At 39.8% G+C, this 11,263-nt stretch overlaps 1 long non-coding RNA gene across 3 annotated transcripts; it reads left to right on the top strand.

Moving 5' to 3' along the window:
• On the top strand, positions 1–1,701 carry LOC110884553. Of its 3 annotated transcripts, XR_002561287.2 has the most exons (4): positions 1–102; positions 198–275; positions 808–1,221; positions 1,307–1,701. It is a non-coding gene; the product is annotated as an uncharacterized LOC110884553 (long non-coding RNA). The 3 variants fall into 3 exon arrangements; XR_002561288.2 differs by lacking the exon at positions 198–275 and having other exon boundaries at positions 14–102; XR_002561286.2 differs by having other exon boundaries at positions 28–275.
• Positions 1,702–11,263: the final 9,562 nt, after the last annotated feature.

Genomic DNA, 11,263 nt, shown 5'->3' with positions numbered 1-11,263 from the left:
TAGGGTTTACCCAGCGTTGTCAACTACATATACGGACGCCGCCCCCTACTCTAATACATAACCTCAGGGCAAGATGATCGAGAGATCTGATTCGCTGCTTTTGTAAGTTGTTTTCCTTTTGTTGTTTGATTATACAATGATCATCTCTGAAAGTTGTTTTCCTTTTGTTGTTTTATTATATTTGAATTGTGTGTTAGCCATCAGTCCGCTCACTGTATACATCGATCTCTCATCTCCCTATGTGGATCGGATCATAACATGTTGATTGTTCATAGGTATGGTCAAATCGTTGTGTTTTATTGTTTTTTTAGATTTTGAATATGTATTTTAAATGTTAACATACACTTTTATTTCATACCTAGTTAATCATTTTAACCAGACTTGTTAAAATTAAGTTATGTGTTGAAATTGGTCAAAGTTGGTGTCAGTAGCAGACTCCTATGAAAATAAAGCAACACGATTATGAATTTATGAAATGTTAACTTGGTGATAAGGTTGATATGTAAAACAAATGAGAGAGAAACAACTTCTAGTTCTAAACAATTTAATTAATTTGTTACCATTATATTGTTTCCCCATGTTATTATTATACTGTTTCACCTCTCCTTACTGATATGAAATTAATTTTCAAGCTCTATGATGGTTACTCGTAATTTAATTTACGATTGAATGCAGTGATGAAAAAAGGTGGGAGACACCATTGGCATCCTGAAATAAATACTGAATATGTTGGGCTTTTAATTTGTTTCTGTTAAAGTCTTCTTCTGTTCTTTCTATGAAAATAAGATATTTAAAATTTATTTCCAGCAATTTTTGTGCACCTGTCACAAATTTTTCGCCCTCTCTCGAAGCACAGCGATCCTAAAGGTTGTGAATATTTGGAAAATTTCTGTTGATGATTATGGAGAGCAGTCTTTTGATGGCAGTAATTGAGGCACAAACAAACTCTGTCACACATCCATTTGAAGGCAGTAATCGAGGAACAAACAAACTTGTCCGGCAAAGTTTGCAAAACATGCATCTAGTGGCTCAGACGTGCCCAACTGGAGGATCAGGGTTTGGGTTCTTAATTGCAATGACGGGAAGATAAATTTTGTTGAAACAAGGTGCCGTATGAAACAAGGTGCGTCGCTTTGAACTTAGGTCAAGGGATGCACGCAGGTTTTACCATGATGCAGCTGCAAGGGAAAACCGAACTTGCAATGATATGTTACCTGGCAGGTAAGTTCACCCACTTAACTTATTTTTATTTGGTTTGTTTGTATTAAAAAACCAGTTTCTTATGTGTATATGTTGTTTTATTAAGGTGGACATGTGAAGTCAGTGAGAAGAGGAGCTCAAGTCCATACCCCGATTGCCTCAAGAATATGTAGGGCGAAGATTGCACACACTGAGCATAGTGATTTCTATGCAAATGCACCTAATTAACTAGGCATCTATCATTTACGTGTTCTAGGTCCACTTTTTTTATGGTGGTGTTTTCTCATTAACCAGAATATTGGTTGTTACATGGAAGTTTACTTCTTCATTCAAAAAGAGCCTTTAACAACCATGTTGATTGCTGTGTTGATTATTCAACCTTGGAGTTCTAATTGTAACATGTTGATTGATCATAATGTTTTAATTTTTGTTTTCACTTTAATTTGGGTACTAGTAAGATGTATTGATAACAAATAGAATATTTTTTTATTGATGCTCTGATCTTTATTCCTAGTCTTTTGCTTATGATTATATTTGTAATATGGGTCAAAATAACAACCATGCCCAGTAAACCACAAATAGCAAAGCAATTGCTAGGGTCTGGGGAATGTGGGATGTAGGTACACATTTCCACTATTCATGAGGATACAGAGGCTGCTTTCAGTGGGACCCTCTTTGGGTCAAACATTTATTTTTATTTGAGTCAAAATGAAAGGCTGTTGGGTCATGGGTTATGGCCGGTTGCAAACCAAAGTCCATACCGTTGGTTATTGCAGCCTGTACCAGAGATGGACATAATAACCGGTTCCAAACCCGACCCGGTAGACTCGACCAGAAACCGGTTCCAGCCCTTACCCGCTGTATAGAAGAACCAATTCCAGGTTCAAAAACCCATAGGTTCGTACCCGGTTCCACATTTTATAAAACAAATAGGGTCGTACCCGGTTCCTACCCGGAACCGGTTCCTCCATAAACACAGAACCGGGAGGATTAAAATAAAACCAATTACATTACATTAAATCTTAAAACCAAACATTACAACCAAACATTACCTACCTACCGGACATTAAAACCAAAAATTAAAAACAAACATCATACCTAAACATCATAACTAAACATAAGATTAACATAAAACACACTCAAACCAACATCACATAAACACACTAAACCTTCGAGCTAGTTCTGGATGATTCACCGCCTTCACTTTTCCTCGCCACAACCTTTGTCACCGGACAATGACGGTTGGTGTGTCTTTTAAGGGCCGAGTTCGCCGTAGCCTGCATGAGCTTCCCAAAACCTTTGCAACGTGCCATTTCATGGCTATCAAACATCAGGCACAGATCAAAGTGCTTCCAAACTTGGGGGTTTCTTTTGGTTTCCAAAACCTTGACCACTTTATCGTTGCATGCCATAACCGATTTTTGAGGTGTAACTTGAAGGTTGAAACCGATTTGAGTGGGGCTAAGTTTTGGTTGAAGGTGATATGCTTATAAATACTTGAAACCGATTTTAAAGTTTTAATGGCAATTAATCGATTCCAACGGATATAAAGCGGTTAGGAATCGATTCCGGCAGCTTTATTGCAGCTTTTTCTAGAAGATACTCGGAGGTTCCATCGAGGAACCAGTTACAACATACCCGGACCAGTTAGGAACAGTTCCGGTAATTTTGGTTTGAAACCAGGTACTAACACTAACTGGAACCGGGTCCTAGAAGAATCGGGTTCAAACGCAGTCAAGAACCTGGTACGGATAGAAACCGGTTCCGGGATTACAAGAAACCCGATTTGCCCATCTCTTGCCTGTACACTACAAGAATTACAAATCAGTATGCAAACTCTCTAATGTGTGGGTTCTTGACAGAAGTGTCTCTCAAGTGTTCTCAAATGTCTCCCTGGGTGCTTCTCCTACAAGTGAACACATTGCATGGGTATTTATACCCAAACACAGCAAGTCTGTCCGAAGGATCATCAAGGCTGATCGAAGGGTCCGATAGATGATCGAAGGATCATCTATCGAAGTCAAACCTGTCGAAGGATCTATGTATATCTCGAAGGATGATCTGTCGAGATTCATCTTTCGAGCTCATCGAAGGATCTAAACTATCCTTCGATGAAACATCCTTCGGCACAGACATTTTACATTCATGCACAAACTGTTTGGCCAAGTCAAACTAGGAGGATAGTTGACTTGGTCAAACTTACAAGACTAACATAGACATCATTTACATCGAGACCGAATACAGACAAAGTGCAGACACAAGTGCACCAACAAACTCCCCCTTGGCTGTAGCTTTGTCTCGATCTTGATCATCTTTGATCTTCGTGTCTTCAAGTCTCAGATGTCCTTTCGAGTCGTCAGAGTCGGAGGATCTTCAAAGTCTTCACGTCTTGAAAGCAGAAAGTGTATCAACAAACTACCAGTATCATGTAGGAAGTGTGTTGACAAACTCCCCCTTACCATAAGCTCCCCCTTGAGTTATGCTCGTGAATGACTTGATCTTCAAAGCTTAAGATCCTTGTGGTGTTGATGATGGTCAGCGGCAGCTCGATCATCTTCATCTTTTGAGTGCCTTCACGTCGTGTCTTCATTCCGAAGCTTGTCATCGACCATGTTCTCCTAGCCTTTAGAATCTGCACACGCAAGAAATCTAAACGCGTAATGAGAACAACTGCTTGGAATAGTTAGTATAAACAAATGACACACGAATGACCATGTCACAATCAAACACCGTCCGACAGATTGAAAGTTTAACAAATTTCTCAATTTTAGATTTAACTTTCAAAACTTGCAAATTTTGACCGTTTATGAAGATTTAGCCAATTCGGTTTTCGTTCAGGTTTCAGGTAACGAAGACTTGAGCTCCAACATCGTACGATCGAAAATAAAGTAGAAATAAAATCTTTTTGGCTTTTACAAAGTTTATATTAAAACACACCTAAAATCTTTTTGGTATTTTTGAATAAATTAAAAGACAACAATTTTAATATCCTTTGAGTGTTATCAAACGACATCACCGCTAATGTCGTGCTGATATGCACCAAACGATGAAACTGTTTAAAATAAGACAATAAAAGTTAAGCAGTAAATATATACAGACATTCTTTTTGCGAGTTTCGAGGGTAAGAGAATCATATCAGTGTACGGTCATGCCAAAACACTCTTGTTGTTCAGTTAGTTAACATTAAGATAAGCATCCTATAACAATTATCGGTATTGTTGTCCACTTAAGCTCAACTTATCAGATGTAATCATGGCGAGGGGATACGTTAAGGTATGATTTATACTTACCGACCGGTGTTCATCCACATCACGACACATTCCCGTATCAAGGTATGCACGAGAATTCATCTTACCGGTGAGTATACCAATTATCATCTGTTTGACCGTATATGATGTGAGATTCTCACTTATTTTGATTGAAAACAAGCCCTATGTGATATAATCACTTATTGATGAGGAACTTGATTTTCATATGCATGAGGGCACAGGAGCAAGTCCGTGAACAGGTCAGTACTTCCGTACAGCAGAGAGACGAACTTGACTCCCGGATAAATGTGATATTTTATCACTTATTTGATTGGACATGTGATTGTTTATCACTTATTGAGGTCGAATGCAGTATGTAATATGTACACGTATGTATAGTATCATGGAAGATCTAGACTTGCGTCCCCGTTATTTTTCGGTAAAAGATACAACCATGATACCCAGATGATAAGCAGCATAAAGACCGAATATCTCAGAACTTCGGCAATCTATCAAACGAAATTTCGGTACTAAGACCATATGCCAATGAATGGTTCCCACCTGATTTTCAGTCGATTTAAGTTTATATCACCCTGCACACTTTAAAATGATTGTGAGCCTATCGATACATCTTATATAGAGCTGCTTATCGTTTTTCATTTAAGGTTTAAAGAGGTTTGGATAGACCACTGATGTACTATCATTTTCTCTTTTGCTCGCCAGGAAACTCATTTTTGTTTTTCTATTGTTTTTTTTTGTGTTTTTGAAATTTTTCGATGTTTTTGGAATTTCCGATTTTTGAATTTACTCCCCCTAAAATCAATAAACTAAGACAAATTTAAAACACAAAGGTATTTACAAAAATGATTTTCCGATGTTGGTTTACTCTTGCTTGACCTTAATGCCGTTTACCAATAATAAAAAGTCAAATCTTGATTTGTCAAATGCTTTGGTAAAAAGGTCGGCACGTTGGTCATCGGTGTGGACCTTAACAACATCGATTAGCCTTTTCTCAAAGCAATCACGTATGAAGTGATATTTGATTTCGATGTGTTTGGTCTTTGAGTGCTACACAGGATTTCTAGTGATCTGTAATGGAGCAGAATTATCAACGTAAATAGGAGTAGTTAGGAATTCAAAACCGTAGTCGCGTAATTGTTGTTGGATCCAAAGAACTTGGGAGCAACAACTTGAGGCAGCAATGTATTCAGCTTCGCATGTTGATGTAGCGACGCACGTCTGCTTCTTGCACTGCCATGTGACTAGGCGATTTCCTAAAAACTGACATCCAGCCGTTGTGGATTTGCCGTCGATTTTGCATCCGCCATGATCAGAATCACTGAATGCGATCAAGTCAAAGTTATTATCCCTAGGGTACCATAGACCGGTGTCAGGGTAACCCTTCAAATAACGAAAAATCCTTTTTACAGCTGCAAGATGTGAGGCCTTCGGGTTGACTTGATATCTGGCAAGCAGGCACGTTGGGTACATTATGTCTGGCCTTGATGCTGTGAGGTACATAAGAGATCCGATCATTGCGCGATAGTATGAGGGGCTAACAGCTTCACCCTTCAAGTCTAGAGTAATTCCGTGATTTTGTGGCAGTGGGGTACCAATGGGCGTTGCATCAGACATCTGGAACCGGCTCAAGATGTCACCAACATATTTAGTCTGATGGATGAATATCCCAGACTCAGTTTGTTGCACTTGTAGGCCCAAGAAGAAGGTCATTTCCCCCATAGCACTCATCTCGAATTTATCCTGCATAATGCGCTCGAAATTCCTACACAAGACATCATTAGTAGAACCAAAAATAATATCATCAACATATACCTGTACCAGAAGAAGATCTCCATCTTGTTCTTTGATGAAAAGAGTACAGTCGATAAGACCTCTTCGAAAACCGTTCTCCAGCTGATAGGTGGATAAGGTTGCATACCAAGCTCGTGGTGCTTGATGAAGACAATAGAGAGCTTTGTTGAGCAACCAAACCCGATCGGGATGGATAGGATCTTCAAAACCTGGAGGCTGTTCGACGTACACCTCTTCTTCAACCACACCATGTAAGAATGCACTTTTGACGTCCATCTGGTAAACCTTGAATCCTTTGAATGAGGCATAAGCCAGAAAGATCCGAATTGCTTCCAGATGTGCAACAGGTGCATAGACTTCGTTGTAGTCGATCCCTTCTATCTGACGAAAACCTTGAACGACTAAACGTGCTTTGTTCCGAATAACCACTCCACGGTCGTCTTTCTTGCATTTGAAAACCCATCGAGTGCCAATTTTCTTGTAGTTCTCAGGTTTTTCAACAAGCTTCCAAACACCAAGCTTTTGAAATTGCTGCAATTCTTCCTGCATGGCTTCAACCCAAGCACTGTCTTTCAACGCTTCTTTCCACGATTTTGGTTCTTCTTGTGACACGTAACACGTGAAGGACCAGTCATTCTGAAGACCAGATTCTCTTATAGCTGAATACAAACCAGCATTCCGGTTGTTTCTCAGCTGATTACGCGTCTGCACACCGCGATGGACATCTCCTATAATATTCTGCTGGGGGTGGGTATCATGAATCCTCATTTCCGGATTTTCTGACACACGTGCATTGATACCCAAATTGTTAAGATTAAGATCAACAACCAACTCCACACCAGGAATGTGTGTAGAGGTGGATGCATTCCCTTCAGCAGTGTCTATATTCTGCATATGAGGTGTATCAACAGAGGCACCTTGAACAGGAGCAACTGGAGCCGAAGATCCTTCAGCTGCATCATGATATTCATCATCTTCAGAAGATTCATTATAATCAGCAGCATCTTCATAAACCTCATTTTGAACCATATTGTTGACAGACGAAGAAGCTTGGGGGTCAACAACAATAGGTCTAACCAAAGGCGAGACAGCAGCGTTGTCACTTTCCAACAACATCCTAGCCGCTGCTGATTCTTCGTCAAAGGTTGGCAGATTGAAGGAGTCAAATAGTCCATCATAATCGAACATCCACGGATCACCCGGAGCCCTAACAGGACTTGTGTACCTTTGAACCCTCACTTCACTCCATAGCTCAATCTTTTTGGTAGCCAGATTCCAAACACGAAAATTCGGAGTAGCATATCCAAGGAAGAATCCCTCGATAGCTTTAGCTCCAAACTTTCCATCCGGCTCAATCATAGTACATGGAGCACCAAACGGTTCTAGGTAAGAAAGATCCGGTTTCCTTTTCTGAAGGATTTCGAAGCAAGTTTTGCCATGTCTCTTTACTGTAAGAACTCTGTTTAACGTGTAGCATGCAGCCGATACAGCCTCCCCCCAGAATTGAATAGGAGTTCCGACTCTACTAACATTGTTCTTGCAGTTTCAATAATCGTCCGATTCTTCCTCTCCGCGACACCGTTTTGTTGTGGTGTATAACGAGAACTGTACTCATGAAGAATGCCTTTAGAAGTACAAAACTCATCCATAACTTGATTCTTAAATTCGGTTCCATTGTCGCTTCGGATCCTCTTCACTTTCAACGAATAGAGATTCTCCAACATTGTAAGAAGATCCTTGAGGACGCCAGGAGTTTGACTCTTGTGTGCCATGAAGGATACCCAAGAAAATCTAGAATAATCATCAGTAACAACTAGACAATAAGCATCTCCGAATGTTGTCTTGTGCTTCATAGGTCCAAAAAGATCCATATGAAGACGTTCGAGAGGCATGCTGACAGTGTTGATTTTCTTCAAAGGGTTAGACTTCTTTGTTTGCTTCCCTTTTTGGCACGAGACACAGATATCTTGTAAATGAAAACTTCTCACAGGCACACCATTCACAAGATTATTTTTCACCAAATGGTTCATCTTTCTCAAGTGAATGTGTCCCATTCTTCTGTGCCAAGATATAGACTCCTTTCCCGTGGCTTTCAAGACAAAGCAAGTGACTTGTGCAGATGTTGTAATCGCTTGGCTCATGTCGAGAATATAAAGATCATTAACTCTCGGAGCCGATAAGAGAATCCATTCTTGTGGAATTTTGAATCCAGGTTTCAGCACATAGCAGCCGGCATCATCAAAATGCACGGTGAATTTTTTATCGCAGATTTGCGACACACTGAGAAGATTATGATCAATTTGCTTAACATAATTGATCTTATCAAAGCACACGATGCCATTGGAGATACTTCCCTCTCCAGTGATGAATCCGCCTTTGTCTCCTGCAAATGCGACATACCCTCCTCTAATGTTTCTCACGTCGTATAGGAGCCGTAAGTCGCCAGTCATGTGCCTGGATGCTCCACTATCAACAATCCAGTGACTATTAATAGTTCCTCCTAGAACATCCTGCACATGTCATTTAAAAACATCAGTTGAGAATGGGGACCCAAGCCTTAGTGGTCTTGGGTCGTCCCTGAGCATCACAAAACGTGATATCAATCTCTTGATGGTTTTCAAGAACAACTGCTCCCCCTGAATTGTCACCCGCCTTAGGTATCCAAGTTCGTTTTTGCCTACCAGTTTTTGAAGATTCTGGTTTTACAGGTTGTGACACACTTGGTTCCCTTTGAACTGTTTTAACTTTAGATTTTAAAGCTTTTTCAACAGTTTTCATGTTCTTACGTCGTTGTTTAGTTTCTTGTTCTTTTACAGTTCGTTTGTCATGTTTAGGTGAACCTGACCGACGTTGAGGATGAACTGTTTCAGGTGGAGCTTTCTCAACAAATTTATTCTTTGGAGCATTTGGGCAGTTTTTGATGATGTGCCCAATTTCTCCACATTTAAAACATGTTCTCCTTTCAACAAATTTAGGAGAACTTGATTGACCACAAGATGTCGAACTCGTGGAACCCGAGGTACTAGCCTTTTCATCACACCCATTTGTGCGTTGAGTGTAATTGTTATCACTGTTACGTTTTAAGATTGTGACTTGTTTTACAAAATCAGTGTTAGATTTGTTCTCAAAAGTTTCAATCTTATCAGTACCCTTGGATGACACGAACTTGACATCTTTTGCTTTCTTTTGAAATCGAGCTCCTTTTGTTTCAGATTTCATCTGAGAGACCTTATGCTTTTGAGCTCGTTTGACTGGTTGTTTACCATTAGAAGCACTAGGTTGTTGAGTGGTTGAAGATTTTTGATTACCAAACTGTTTTCTAATCTCAGCCTTAGGAATTGGATCACATTGTGTTACAACAATTCCCGGAAGTGTTTTTCCCAAAAAATTGTTTGTGTTGTCTTCAAAGACTTTGTCAATCAAAGATTGATTTACATTTTTAATTGGGAAATCGTGATCTGAGTAGATTTTATCATCTCCAACCAACGTATACAACACATTACTGCTTTTAACAGTAGACCCACATGTCTTAACAACTTTGACAGAATCAATCACTTGTTTCTTAACAGATGGGACATCAGGAGTATCGGGATCACAAAGAATGTGATTTTCTCGTGGAGTAACTACTCCTTTCATCTTGTTAAGTGATTTATCCTGGTCACTTACATCCACGTCTGGTTCATCATCCGATGTCTCATAGTCCTCGATAATTGGAGGACTTTGCTTCATGGATGATGAAGTTTCTTGTTGCTTTGAGGATGTGTTTGAAGAATTGTCCGGTTTGAACCCTAGGCCAGTAGCAAATTCCTCAACATCAAGAGGCACACTGGGTTCATACCGAGGCATTTCCTCCTCATCAGGCATCTTGGTATAATTGTTCATCAAGGGGGGCGGACATTTCTTATACCCTATGCCTTTCTGATTTCCCTTCGGTTGTTGAACATCGATAATGTGATCAAGCACAAATTGGGAGTTAGAGTAACTCTCCAATTTTTGTTTGATCGCATCATGCTCGCATTGGGCAATGGCTAATTGCTTCTTAGTTTCTTCCACAATGTTAATGTATTCGTTTATACTTACTTGCTTGTGGTAAACTACTTTGTTCCCTTTGGACACATTTTTCTTTAATGTTTCAATTACTGATTTAAAATCTTTTTCGTTCCGAGTTAAAGCCATATTTGCCTCTTTGCATTTGGAAAGTTCAATAACCAAATTTTGATTATGACTATGAAGCTTTTCAAGTTCAAGCTTCATTTCAGCACATGATTCACAAACACTAGGAGCAGGAGGTTCAGAATTTACCTGACTCGAAGAGGCTGACACATTTGTCATAAAAGCAGTTTGAAAAGAAAAAGATCCGTCTTCAGAGAAGAACTTTTCCATTTCCCTGGATGTAGTAGCAGCCTTCTTGATCAGAATTGATTTCTGACATATAAGATCATCAGCTTCATTCAATAAATCCTCAACACCAGAACCTGCTTCCTCCTTCACATCAGACTCTGATTGATTATCCCCAGAAACAGAGCCTTCTTCATCAGAACTTCCAGAATAACCAGAACTGTCATCACTTTCAGAGGACTCTTCTTTATGAACATGCTTGATGATCTTTGCATAACAAGCTGTTCCACCTCCTTGATCACCTTCACCAAACTGCACAGACCAGTCACATCCCTCATCAGCTTGAACAGCCAAAGCCCGATTGGGATTTGAAGTTCCAGACAGGCCCTGATTGTTATTAACTGCCAGAATCCTCCTTTCACGGTTTTCTTGCTAGGCATTCACATTTGTAGTACTCGTTTGGTTTCTGAAAGGGTTGTGATTGCCTTGTTTTGTTGGTCGAGTGCACTCACGTTTGAAGTGCCCTTTATTACCACAATTGAAGCATGTAACGGCGTTGATATCAAACCCATACTTCGTATCTTTCTTTCCTTCCAACGAAGTTCTTCCAGTTCGAGCCATAAAATCTTTTGCCTTTCTCACTGCACTAGCAAAAGCCCATTTGA

This window comes from Helianthus annuus, chromosome 11 (genome assembly GCF_002127325.2).
Source record: "Helianthus annuus cultivar XRQ/B chromosome 11, HanXRQr2.0-SUNRISE, whole genome shotgun sequence".
NCBI classification, from domain to species: Eukaryota; Viridiplantae; Streptophyta; class Magnoliopsida; order Asterales; family Asteraceae; genus Helianthus; species Helianthus annuus.
Note: the sequence above shows the minus strand (reverse complement) of the source record. Positions and strands in the feature narration are given on the sequence as shown.